The sequence below is a fragment of the Peromyscus maniculatus genome, chromosome 16, assembly GCF_049852395.1.
Source record: "Peromyscus maniculatus bairdii isolate BWxNUB_F1_BW_parent chromosome 16, HU_Pman_BW_mat_3.1, whole genome shotgun sequence".
Classification (NCBI taxonomy): domain Eukaryota; kingdom Metazoa; phylum Chordata; class Mammalia; order Rodentia; family Cricetidae; genus Peromyscus; species Peromyscus maniculatus.
The window spans coordinates 67,036,186-67,048,913 of NC_134867.1; the positions used below are offsets into that span (position 1 = coordinate 67,036,186).

The 12,728-nt window shown below is 38.0% G+C and overlaps 1 long non-coding RNA gene across 1 annotated transcript; it reads left to right on the forward strand.

Annotated features, from left to right (window-relative positions):
• Positions 1–4,065: 4,065 nt before the first annotated feature.
• On the forward strand, positions 4,066–12,524 carry LOC143268985 (uncharacterized). The gene is made up of 3 exons (XR_013045242.1): positions 4,066–4,244; positions 5,329–5,408; positions 11,472–12,524. It is a non-coding gene; the product is annotated as an uncharacterized LOC143268985 (long non-coding RNA).
• The last annotated feature ends 204 nt before the right edge of the window (positions 12,525–12,728 follow it).

The following is a 12,728-nucleotide window of genomic DNA, read 5'->3' on the forward strand; positions in this document are numbered from 1 at the left end:
GACTCATGTGTTAAGGGCTTCCTTCAAGTTAGTGGCACAATTGAAGGATAGTTGGATCCTGAGGGCATTAACTTTATCTGTGGATTAGTCTTTTGATGAGCTCATACTAATTGGGATATTAGGAAGTGGAGGCTGAGGAGAGAAAGTAGATTAGTATACAATGTGTCTTTGAAGGCTGTCTTATCCCCAGTTTCTTATCTCTTTCTCTGATTCATGGCTGTTGTCTTGTAAGCATTGTTTCTTGGCCGTACTCCTCTGTTATGGCATGTCCTGTTTGCTACATTTCTAATAGCAATGGAGCCAGCTGACCATTGCCTGGAACCTCTGAGACCATGAGCCAGGATAAATCCTTCCTCCTGGCAAGTTGTTTTCTCAGCTAGTTTATTATAGAAGTGAAAGTGACTAATACAGAGAGGTAAAATAGATAGCAATAGCTGGAAGGAATGAATGAAATGTAAAAGTAATCTATTAAAGTAATCAGACTGCTGCTCAAGTGATAATAACTGGAAAAGTGACCACATGGAAAAAAGCATGACTCAGCGGTCTGACTGCAGGCAGCTGCGTTTTCCCTGGGTGCATGTTATAAGGCTCTCAGTAAGCAAGGAGGCAAATGCATTGGTTAGACACCAAAAAGAAAATTAATATCAGAAAACTAATAAAGCGTTTGATGGCATCAAGAGAATACAGTGACCAAACCGGAGATTACGGGAACATAGGATGCTTTATTCTCAAACCATTTATCAAATTCAGACACCAGGCAACAAAAGAGGCCAAAACAAGTGAGCAACTGTGAAATGTCAAGCTTTAGTCTTGATAGTCTCAGCATAACAATTAGGGATTAAGACAGTCTAGAGTGAATCTTCCTGCCAAAATATCATGTGGTCAGACTGGGCTCTTCCAAAGCAGAAACTCAGCCTCATTTCAGTTTGATTAGTTAGAACCTAAATGTCACAAGGTAAATTCAGAAGAAAAAAAAAACCCAGAAAAATAGAAATAAACTGAAACACGACCCAAATGTTAAAATTAGTAATCAACTTTGTAGTAATTATGACTCACAAGTTGAAGAAATAGGAAAGAAGAGGTCACATAGACAACCAGACTGATGAACTTACAGCAGCTGAGGTTGCCTGCACAAGACCTGCACAAGATCAGCCAGTCAGCACTCTAGTATGGAGTGAGAAAGGTTTCATGAGGATGCACCCTTAACTGAGGAGGTATGGACAATTGATGGCTTCTGGGAAGGGGGAATTGGTTTTCTTTAAGGTTATGGTTCCTGGTAGGTCAGCCACACTACAATGTACCCTACACCAATGATATACAGGCAGTACATTAGAGTTGATGGACAATGTTTTAAAAAAGATAGGAAGTACGAAGGGTTATGGAGGTGAGGATGGGTCTAGGAGTAGTTAGGAGTAGGAATTTGTAGGTAAATATCAAAATACATTATATAGAACTCTCAGAGAATTAATAGGACAGAATAAAACTTTATTTATGGGGATTGAAAATGCCCCATAAAGTTCACAAGTTGAATCGTTTGTTCCAGTGTTCAGAGGTAAGGCCTTTGGGAGCTGGTTGGATCATAAGGACTCTGACTTGTGAATAGATTCATGGGTCACTGGACCAGTGACAGATGACAGAAACTTTAGGAAGTAGGAAGTAAGTTACTGGAGCTGGATTCATCTATTGTCCTCAGCTCCCTCTTAGCTGTGTCTGTTTCCTGGACACCAGGAGGCTAGCAGTTTTGTTCCACCATATGCTCCCAACTTGGCATGTTGTTACCACAGACCTAGAAATAATAAAGCCAATGACCATAGAACGAAACCCCTAAAGCCACGAAGCAAAGATCAGTCTTTCCTCTCTCAGATCAATTATTTGTTACTTTATCATGGCAATGGAAATCTGACTAATGACACACTGCAAACATCAGAAATGAATAGTGTGGCTCCAGTATTTACTTATGAAGTAAATATTAATGGGCATTTGAAGAGATGAAATGGTCTACTTGCTGTGAGCAAAGGGGTTGAAATCCAGAAAACTATGAAATCGCATGTCTTTAAATGTTCAGGATCAGAGGACTTACTGATTGAATTATAGGTAGCAGTATAATAATCCAGTCATATTGGAAGGTTAAACCATCTCTCTAAACACTCAATAAAACAAGTGAGAATAAAATAAAGCCAAAGAAGATTTGAAGAAATAATAAACAAAAGTGACCTAGTTGGGTGTTTGGTTGGTTTGTTTCAAGATGGGTACCATGTAGCCTAAGATGGTCTCAATCTTTTTATGTAGCTGAGGCTGGCCTTAACTTCTGATCCTCCAGTCTCTGCCTTGTAAATCCTGAGATCACAAGCATGCACCACTACATTTGGCAAAGCTGACCTATTTGAATATGTAGCAAACTGTATCTAATGAGAACAGAACTCAAATCCTTTTCATGTTATAATTAACATCTAGTGAGTCATAATGGAGTGGATAAATTTTCCAGAAGATTGAAATAATTAGGAATATGCAATTTTCCCTTCATAGAATTAACTTAGATGTTAGTATAAACAGGAAATTAAAAGTCCCTAAGTACTTGAAATTTAAGTCACAAATCAAAAAATATATAAAAGTGAGAAAATATTTAAAAGTGAATAGTGAACATGCCGCACTTTGCAGCACACTATAATTCCAGTGAGTGAAGAGTACTTCTTGGCCTTCTGAGAAAAACAAAATCACTCATGAACCTCTATTTAATTTACATAAAGTAAAGATAAAACTTCACAAACCTGCTTGACTCATCTTTGATGGCAGAGTCCAGGTGATTCATCCCTGGGGTAGAGGGATGTTGGAATTATGTGAAGGCTGGTCCTGCCTGGGAGCTGTCCTGTTTCTTGACTTAGATTTTAGGTGAAAATTCAAGTTTTACCATTTAGAATTTTTGAAACTTAAGAAAACATGTGTACTTCTAGCAAAAAATCTTCCTTTAAAGAAGCTCGATTAATTTCAAGATATAGCATCTTATAGATTTACTTAAAATTTTTTTAAATTTATTTGTATATGTATGTGTGTATATGTGTGTGTGAATGTGTGTATAAGTATATGTGTGTGTGTGTGTGCGCGCGCGTGCGCGCGCGCGCATATGTACTGAGTGCCACAGAGCTTGTCTCAGGTCAGAACAGGAGTCGGTTCTTTATTTTCATCATGCGTGCTCTGGAGATCAAACTCAGGTCTTCAGGTGCCTTTACTAACTAATTCATCTCACATCCTCTGTGTATGCATGCCAAAAAGATTTGTTTTTATGCATTGTTTTATTTAAAAATATTTTTTGTTCTTGAGAATTTTTATAATATTCACCCCTAGCTCCACCCCCAACTCCTTTCAGATCTAGTCCTGCCTCCCTACCCTTCAAGGGACTTTAAAAAAAATAGTTTTGAGATTGTAATTTAATTGAATTTCTCCATTCCCATTCCTCCCTCCAAACCCCTCCACTCTCCTTTAAATACACGGTCTCATTTTCATTAATCATTATTGCATGCATATATGTGTTTGTGTACACATATACATTTCTAAGTAAGACCTGCTAAAGTCATATAATGTTCCATGTATGCATGTTTTCAGGGCTGACCCTTTGCTACTGGACAACCAATTGGTGTGTTCTCCTGTTGCCAGCTTTACGCAGTTGCCTGTAGTTCTTTGTGTAAGGTTGAGGCCTCTTGCCTTTTCCCCATCCGGTTTGGTGTGTTTGTTGGTGTCTCCCTTGTTCAGCTCATGTTTGGGTAGTCATGATGGTGAGACTTCATGACTGGAGCTTCTGAAATTACTAGGAGACATAGTTTCACATCAAACTCCCTGATCCTCTGGCTCTTGCAATCTTTCTGTTTCCTCTTCTGCAATGTTCCCTGAGCCTTAGGTATAGGAGTGTTTGGTAGATGTATCCATTGTGACCAGACTCTGCAACTCTGCATTTTGATTGGCTGTGGTTTTCTGTAGTCATCTCTGTCTGTTGCAAAAAGAAGTTTCCTTGGAGAGGGGAAACCTTTATAGCACAAATGTTTATAGATTGTTGTTAGGGATTATGTTGGTGTAGAATGTCAGTGGCTGTAGATTCTCTCCAGTAACCATGAATCCACTAGTAGTTAGGGTGGGTCTTAAGTCCAATTAGAGAGATGCTGGTTACTGCCAAGTTCTGTGTGCCACTGCTGCAGCCATACGGTTGTCATGCCATGCTGGTCATTGATGTGATTCATAGATGTCATAGCTGGGTAGGACTGTTGGTTGCTTCCCTCCTTTGGAATCTTAGATTGTACGTTCTGGTGCCATGAAAGCCAGTCCTCAGGGAGGGGGCAATCAGGTCAGTTCCAGCTCAGGAGCCTCTGGGCACTGTTTCTAAAGGGCATGGTGTCTTGGTGTCTTCAGCCACAGGGGTTTAACTTCCACATTTTGGGATTAACCAAGGGCAAGAGCAGCTTAGACAGTCCTGGCCAACAACTCCCAAGAGGACTTCTCATGTCTGGTATTGTGATTTTTGTTAGGTAGTCAAAAGACTTATTTTTAATTAAAAATATATTTATAAGTTTACTATGATGTTTTTAAACATATTTCCATCTTCATTTAGTATTAAGAGGAGACAAAAGTCCCATAACCAGTGCAATTCAATATATTGGATTAAAGAAATAATGTTTTCAACTGTTACCTGAAGTCATATAATTATGTTATCCCCTAGAAAGAAATGATTCTGTCAACTTAATATCTACACTTTATAGAGGTAACTTCAACAGCATATCTTCCTTACACAATGGTATATCACAAACGTGTACAGACTGAATTAACATGACTTTAATTGTGAAGTAAATAGTAATTATTTGTTTTTTTATCACAAAATATTTAAAAATATATTATTTTAAAATTTACCAAAGAATATACTAGCAACAGATGGGAGAAACAATGCTATTAATGCAATTAGTAATCATCAGTTCCATAAAAGAAATACAAAGTAAAATGACTTTGTTAGAATGACAATGAAAAATTTAAAATTAATTGAGATTATCAATGCCTAAACATTTAAAGTTTAATGTTTCAATTTGTTTGAATTTTCAAATTTTTTAACTTCAAAATTTATTGTTTCAGTGAGTATTTTATAGTTTTTATTATTGACTGAATGCCTGGATGAATAGTTTAATGGAGGAATGAATTATCATGATTTCGGGTCTCATGGAAAGAATGTATAGCAGAGTCTAGAAATTTAAATCACTGTAACCAGGAAGCAAAGGGACAGATAAAGGGAGATCCCAGGAAAAGATGCAGTCCCTAAAGATGTTCTCACAGTCGTCTATTTTCTGTATTTAGGCCTCACCTCTCAAAGTTTCCAGAACCTCCAAAAACAGCACCTCCAGCTGCAGACCAAGGCATCAACTTGCCAGTCTTTGGTATGACACTTTATATCCAAAGCATAACATCCACCTCTAGGCAGAGAGACAGAAGGACAGCAAGACAGAATCCAATCCAAGCTAGACTAGCAGGACAGACTCTAAATACAGCAGGTCTATGGACATGTAGCATAGTGATGTGAACACCAGTGGACTTGGTTAGCCTCCTCTGTTGATATAATCATTTTTTGCTCACAAGGCATCTATTTTGGGATGGCTACATTTGTTGACATCTCCAGCATAATTTCTTCTTCATTGCACTTTAGATATCACCCTCACAGCTTCACATATCACCTCCTCAGGAGCTGCCTATCATAGCTTGGCCTCCTAGGCTTTCCTTTAACATGTTGTATGAGCCTCTGTACCTTAAGACGCTTATATTCTACACTTCTCCAAAATCAGGATCAAATGGATAATGTTTTTTATTTAAGAAAAATTTTAATTCATTTTACATAACAACTGCAGATCCCCCTCTTATCCCTCCTCCTGTTTCCCCAGCCTCTACCCCTCTAGCCTCCCCATCCCCTCCTCCAAAAGGTTAAGGCCTCCTATGGGGAGTCAGCAAAGCCCGGTACATTCAGGTGAGGCAGGACCAAGCCCCTCCCCACTGCATCAAGGCTGAGCCAAGGCATCCCACCATAGGTAATGGGCTCTAGAAAGCCATCTCATGCACCAGGGATAGATCCTGATCCCATGGCCAGGGGCCCCTCAAACAGACCAAGCTACACAACTCTCCAGTATGCAGAGGGCCTAGTCCAGTCCCATGCAGGTTCCACAGCTGCTGGTCTAAAGTTCATGAGTTCCCACAAGCTTAGTGCAGTTGTCTCTGTAGATTTCTCCATAATGATGTTGACCCCCTTGTGGTTGATATTTTGTTGTGTTGATATTCATGCTACACCCCTTGCTCATATAATCCCTCTCCCTTCTCTTCAACTAGACTACTGGAGCTTGGCCTGGTATTTGGCTGTGGATCTCTGCATCTGCTTCCATTAGTTACTGGATGAAGGCTCTATGATGATAGTTAGGGTATTGACCAACCTAATTACCAGGGTAGGCCAGTTCAGGCACCCTCTCCACTATTGCTGGTAGTCTAAGCTGGGGTCATCTTGTGGATTCCTGGAAATTTCCCTAGTATCAGGTTTCTCCCTAACCCTGTAATGTCTCCTTCTATCAAGATATCTTTCATTGCTTTCCCACTCCGTCCCTCCCCCAGCTCATTCCCTCATGTTCTCATCCCTCATTCCCTCTCCTCTATTGCCCCCTCCCGCCCCTGTCTCCAGTTTACTCATGGAGATCTCACCTGTTTCCCCTTCCCAAGGCAATCTATGCAACCCTGTTAGGGTCCTCTTTGTTTTCTAGCTTCTCTGGAGCTATGGGTTGTAGTCTGATTATCCTTTGCTTTACACCTAGTATGTACTTATGAGTGAATACATACCATATTTGTCTTTCTGAGTCTGGGTTACTTCACTCAGGATGATATTTTCTAGTTCCATCATCAAATGGATAATGTTAAGGACTGATACCACCTTGAACAGTAGCCAGGCTTCCTTGGGCCAAGCTATAGAGTGTCTGAGTGTTTAGACACTGAAACCAACAAATGCTTTCTTTGATGGCCCCGGGTAAGCCACATATCCTGATAATACTTTATTTTCAAGGGAAAAATCTGTCTACTGAGTTAAGTGTTTCATACTGTTCATCCTGTAGTGGCTGAGACCTGCACCATTTCTGAGATGACCTTAAGGGATCTTTCCTATTGCTATAATGTAAAGTAATTGGTTTCTTTGTAATAGCACTTGTCTTGATATAATCATCATTACTGTTTTGTCCCTAATATGATGGAGGCTTCTCTAACTCAACTCTAAGTTTTCTCAAATCTTTCTATGCATATATTTATATAATTCATATATATGTATATGAATTATATATATATATATATATATATATATATATACATGTTTATGAATTACATCATTTCTCCACTTCCTTCTCCTCTCTTCAACCCCTCCCTTGTACTACCTTCTTCTCTTGCTCTTAATATTACTATAAACCTGGCAAGAACAGTCAGCAATAACCATTACAGAGGTTCAATACTGGACTGCCTTGAAACTTCCTTCACAAGATTAATTAGTCTATCATCTTTAAATCAAACTCCCATAATACCCAGAGTTGACAAAATATAGGCAAGTTCTTTGCCAAGCTACAACACAAACGATCTCTAGTCTGATTTCCAATTGATTACTTCCTGCCATGTGAAGTGGTTTGTGTGTGTGTGTGTGTGTGTGTGTGTGTGTGTGTGTGTGTGTGTGTCTCCACATGAAGCTGAAAATTGTCCTTTCAAGATCTGTAAAGAATTGTGCTGGAATTTTGGTGGGGATTGCATTGAATCTGTAGATTGCTTTTGGTAGGATGACCATTTTTATTATGTTAATCCTCCAGATCCATGAGCATAGGAGATCCATCTTCTGATACATTCTTCAATGTCTTAAAGTTTTTATCATACAAATATTTTCCTTGCTTGGTTAGAGTTACCACGAGAGATTTTATATTATTTGAGACTATTGTGAAAGGTATTGTTTCCCTTTTTTCTTTCTCAGTCTGTCATTTGTATACAGGAAGGCTACTTATTTTCATTAGTTAATTTTGTATACAGCAACTTTGCTGAAAGCAACTTTGCTGAAAGTGTCTATTAGCTATAGGAATTTCCTGGAGAAATTTTTAGGGTCACTTATATATACTGTTATTGAGGGAGACCAGGTCCCTCTTATTCCCCCAGGGTACTCTTGAGCAGGGAGAAATGAGGAATTTGTAGATAGAAGGATATATATATATATATATATATATATAGAGAGAGAGAGAGAGAGAGAGAGAGAGAACACAGGATAGCCTCTGGAGGGCGTGGGTACAAATCTACCAGCCCCTTCTGTCTCTACTAAAGGGCTTTTTAAAGGAATGCCAAGGGGTGAGGCAAAAGACCTCCCCCAGCAAAGCCAAGTGTAGACCATCCCAAATACCTGGTGACCTGGCATGTGATCAGGCCATCTGCTAATGCAGCCCTGCTGTGTAAAGCAAGCTCTGATCTCATTAGGAAACCTCTGTATAACAGGCTCCCACATGTTATATCATCTTCAAATAAAAATATTCTGACTTCTCTTACAATCTGTATCCCCTGATCTTCTTCCATTGCCTTCTTGCTCTAGCTAAGACTTCAAGTACTATAGAATAGGTATGGAAAGAGTGTACAACCTTGTTATGTTCCTGATTTTAGTGGAATTGTTCTGAGTTTCTCTCCACTTAAGTTGATTTTGGCTATGGGCTTGCTGTAAACTTCCTTTATTATGTTGGGGTATGTCCCTTATATCCCCAATCTCTCCAGAACTTTTATCATGAAGGGGTATTGGATTTTGTCAAATGCCTTTTCTACATATAATGTGATGATTATGTGTTTTTTGTCTTTCATTCTATTTATATGCTAGATTATAATGATCAACCTACATATATTGAGAATTTTTGCACCTAAGTTCATAATAGAAATTGCTCTGTAATTCTCTCTTGTTGGTTGGTTCTTTATGTATCTTAGGCATCAGGGTAATTTTGGCCACCTAAAAAATTAGTCAGTGTTCCTTCTGTTTCTATTTTGTGGAATAATTTGAGGAGTATTGGCATTAACTCTTCTTTGAAACTCTTGTAGAATTCTGCACTAAAACCATCTGGCTCTGGGCTTTCTTTTTTTGAGGGGGAAAGACTTAATGACTGCTTCCATTTCTATATGGATTATAGTTCTGTTTAAATTGCTCATCTGATCTTGACTTAACTTTGGTAAGTTGTACCTATAGAGAAAATTATCCATTTCTTTTAGATTATTGACTTTGGTGGTAAAGATATTTAAAGAATGTTCTTATGATTTCCTGAATTTTCTTAGTGTCTGTTGTTATATCTCCCTTTTCATCTTTAATTTTAGGAATTTGAATCTTCTTGCTCCATTTTTAAGTTAATTTGGCCAAGGGTTCATCAATCATTGATTTTCTAAAAAAAAAAAAATCAACTATTTGTTTCATTGATTATTTGTGCCCCCACCATTTTGCTTATTTCAGTCCCAAGTCTGGTTATTTCTTGCCATCTATTCCTTTTGGTTATGATTTCCTCTTTTGTTGTAGAGCTTTAAGGTGTGCTATTAAATTGCTAGTATGACATCTATTAAATTTTTTTAAAATGTGTGTACTTAGTGCTAGAATTTTCCTCTTAGAACCACCTTCATTGTGCCCCTAAGTTTGGGTTTGTTGTGTCTTCATTTTTATTCAATTCTAGAGTCTTTTCTTAATTTCCATGTTTTTTTCATTAGTGAGTTTTTCAGGTTCCATTAGTTTGTAAGCTTTCTGTTGTTGATAACCAGCTTTAATCTGGTAGTCAGATAGGATGCAGGCTGTTATGTCAGTTTCTGTTGAGACTTGGGAGCTGTTGAGAAGTTTTATTGTTTTGTCTTTGATCAAAATTTTCTGCAGATATCTGTTAGATCCATTTGATTTATGATGTCATTTGGCTCCAGCATTTCTCTGTTTAGTTTCTGTTTGTATGACCTGTTTATTGGCAAGAGTGGAGTGTTAAATTCATTACTTTTACAGTGTGAAGGGTAACATGTGATTTAAACTGTAGTAGTGTTTCTTTTACACACTTTGGTGCCCTTGTGTTTGGGACATAGGTGTAAAGAATTGAAATGTTCTCTTGGTGGATTTTTTTCTTTGAGTATGTAGTATCCTTTCCTATCTCTTATGATTAATTTTGACCTGAAGTTTATTTTATCACATTTTGCTTGCTTCTTGGGTCCATTTTCTTGGGATATCTCTTGCCATTCTTTTTTTTAACCTTGAAGTGATGTCTATCTTTGATGTTAAGGTGTATTTCTTTGGTGCTGCAAAATGATAGATCCTTTTTATTAATCCATTCTATTAGTCTCTGTCTTCTTATTGAGAAATTGAGACCATTATGTTGAATTATTATTGAATAATGTTTGTTAATTCAGGTTATTTTATTGTTATGGTGTGGGTCTCCCCTCACTTTTGATTTACTAGTCTGGGATTATTTATTCCTTGTGTTTTCTTTCATGTGGTTAATCCCTTAAGTTTGAAGTTTTTCTTCTAGCACCTTTTCAATAGCTGTATTTGTAGCTAGATACTGTTTTAATTTGGTTTTTCTTTGTCCATCTATTGTGATTGAAAGTTTTTCTGGGTATAGTAGTCTGGCTGGCATCTGTGGTCTCTTAGAGTTTGTAGAACATCTGTCCATGTCCTTTGGCTTTTAGAGTCCCCATTGAGAAGTCAGATGTTGTTCTAATAGGTTTGCCTTTATATGTTGCTTGATTTTTTTCCCCTTGCAGCTTTTAATATTCTTTCTTTGTTCTGTACATTTAGTGCTTTGATTTTTTAGGTGTCATGGGGAATTTCTTTTCTGGTCCATCTATTTGGTGTTCTGTATGCTTCTTCTGCCTTGATAGGCACTTCTTTCTTTCTTTTTTTTTTTTTTTTTTTTTTTTTGGTTTTTCGAGACAGGGTTTCTCTTGTGTAGCTTTGCGCCTTTCCTGGAACTCACTTGGTAGCCCAGGCTGGCCTCGAACTCACAGAGATCCGCCTGGCTCTGCCTCCCGAGTGCTGGGATTAAAGGCGTGCGCCACCACCGCCCGGCGGCACTTCTTTCTTTACGTTGCTATGATTTTTGTTGAATGTATTTTCTGTGCCTTTGAACTGGGTTTATTATTTTTCCTCTATTCCTATTATTCTTAGATTTGGTCTTTTCATAGTGTCATAGATTTTCTGGATATTTTTTGCTGGAGTTTTTTTTTAATTAACATTTTATTTGAGTAAGATATCATTTCTTCTATTTTTATCTTCAGTGCCTGAGATTCTCTTGTACTCTGTTCGTGAGACCTATCCCTGGGGTTTTTGTTTAATTCCTAAATTTTTTCATTTCCAGTTTTACCTCAGTTGGGGTTTCTTTAGCTATTCTATTTCTACTTTCATGTCTTGAGCTGTTTTCATCACATCCTTCCACTATTTGTTTATGTTTTCACAGACTTCATTCACGGTGTCTGAAACGGTCCACGGAAAGGAGGAAAGCTGCGTAAGAGGAGTCAGAGAGGGAGGACAGGCTCCTCAGGGTGTCCACCACAGGGCTGGGGATGAGACTGTAATTGGAAATGGATCCATGATTTTTTTTTTTTACTATACACAGAGTAGTGTCGTCTTTGGAAGAACCCCTACTGAAATGCAATTGTGGATGAATGGTTATTTTGCATGCATTCTTTTTTCTTCCCCCAACATAACATTGATACCCTCTCTGGTTTATATTTCAGCTTCCATAGAAAGTAGCACCCAAAGGATGACTGACTGACAAAATTGAGACTTTCCCCCACACTCCTGTCTTATTTCTCTTCCCCTTTTCATTACAGTGGTACAATTCTATCCTTTTCCAATGATTTAAACCATTGAACAAATATATAGCATTGTTTTATAGAGACATTTCTGATTCATGAAGATTTTTTTAAATATCATGACACCAAGTTGATTCTCTTGATCTTGAAGGCATTTAATCTAATGCCTGGAGAGACGAAGTCTAGTTTGTACAACATTAATGAAAGGAGTTTCTAATCCTATCTTTAACCTAGTTCATTTAACACAATGCTTTATCTAGCACACTAATTTCATTCATAATTTATGATTCCTGCTGTAAAAATAGAAAGATTATGTGCTTATTAAAAGACAGAATAGCCAGGTGTCATGGTGCATGCATAATCCTAGCACTGAGATGCAGAGGGAGGAGGCACGTAGTTTGAGGCCAGGCTAGATTGAACAATGACATGCTCTTCCATACCCTGAAAGATGAATGATGGTAGGCTTTTAAAAACTAATATTTTAATGTATTTTTGAAAGCTCATACATTTATACAATGTGTTTTGATCATATCCAACCACATTACTTCCCTCTCATTCCCCTCAAGTGCCCCCTACTCTGCCTCCATCTAAATTAATGCCCTTCTTTTCTGTTATTAATAACCTCCTGAGTCTAATTAGTGCTGGTATAGTATGGTGGATGGGGGTGGGGCCTTCCACTGGACCATAGTCCATCTGATGACATGTTTTTATTTTAAAAATAACAAAGACTTTGTTTTGATTTTTCAAGACAGGGGTTCTCTGTGTAACAGCTCTGACTGTCTTAGAACTTGCTCTGTAGAACAGGTTGGCCTTGAATTTACAGAGATCCACTTGCCTCTGCCTCCAAAGTGCTGGGATTAAATATGTGCACCATCACTGCCCAGAAAGATTTTTTTCTA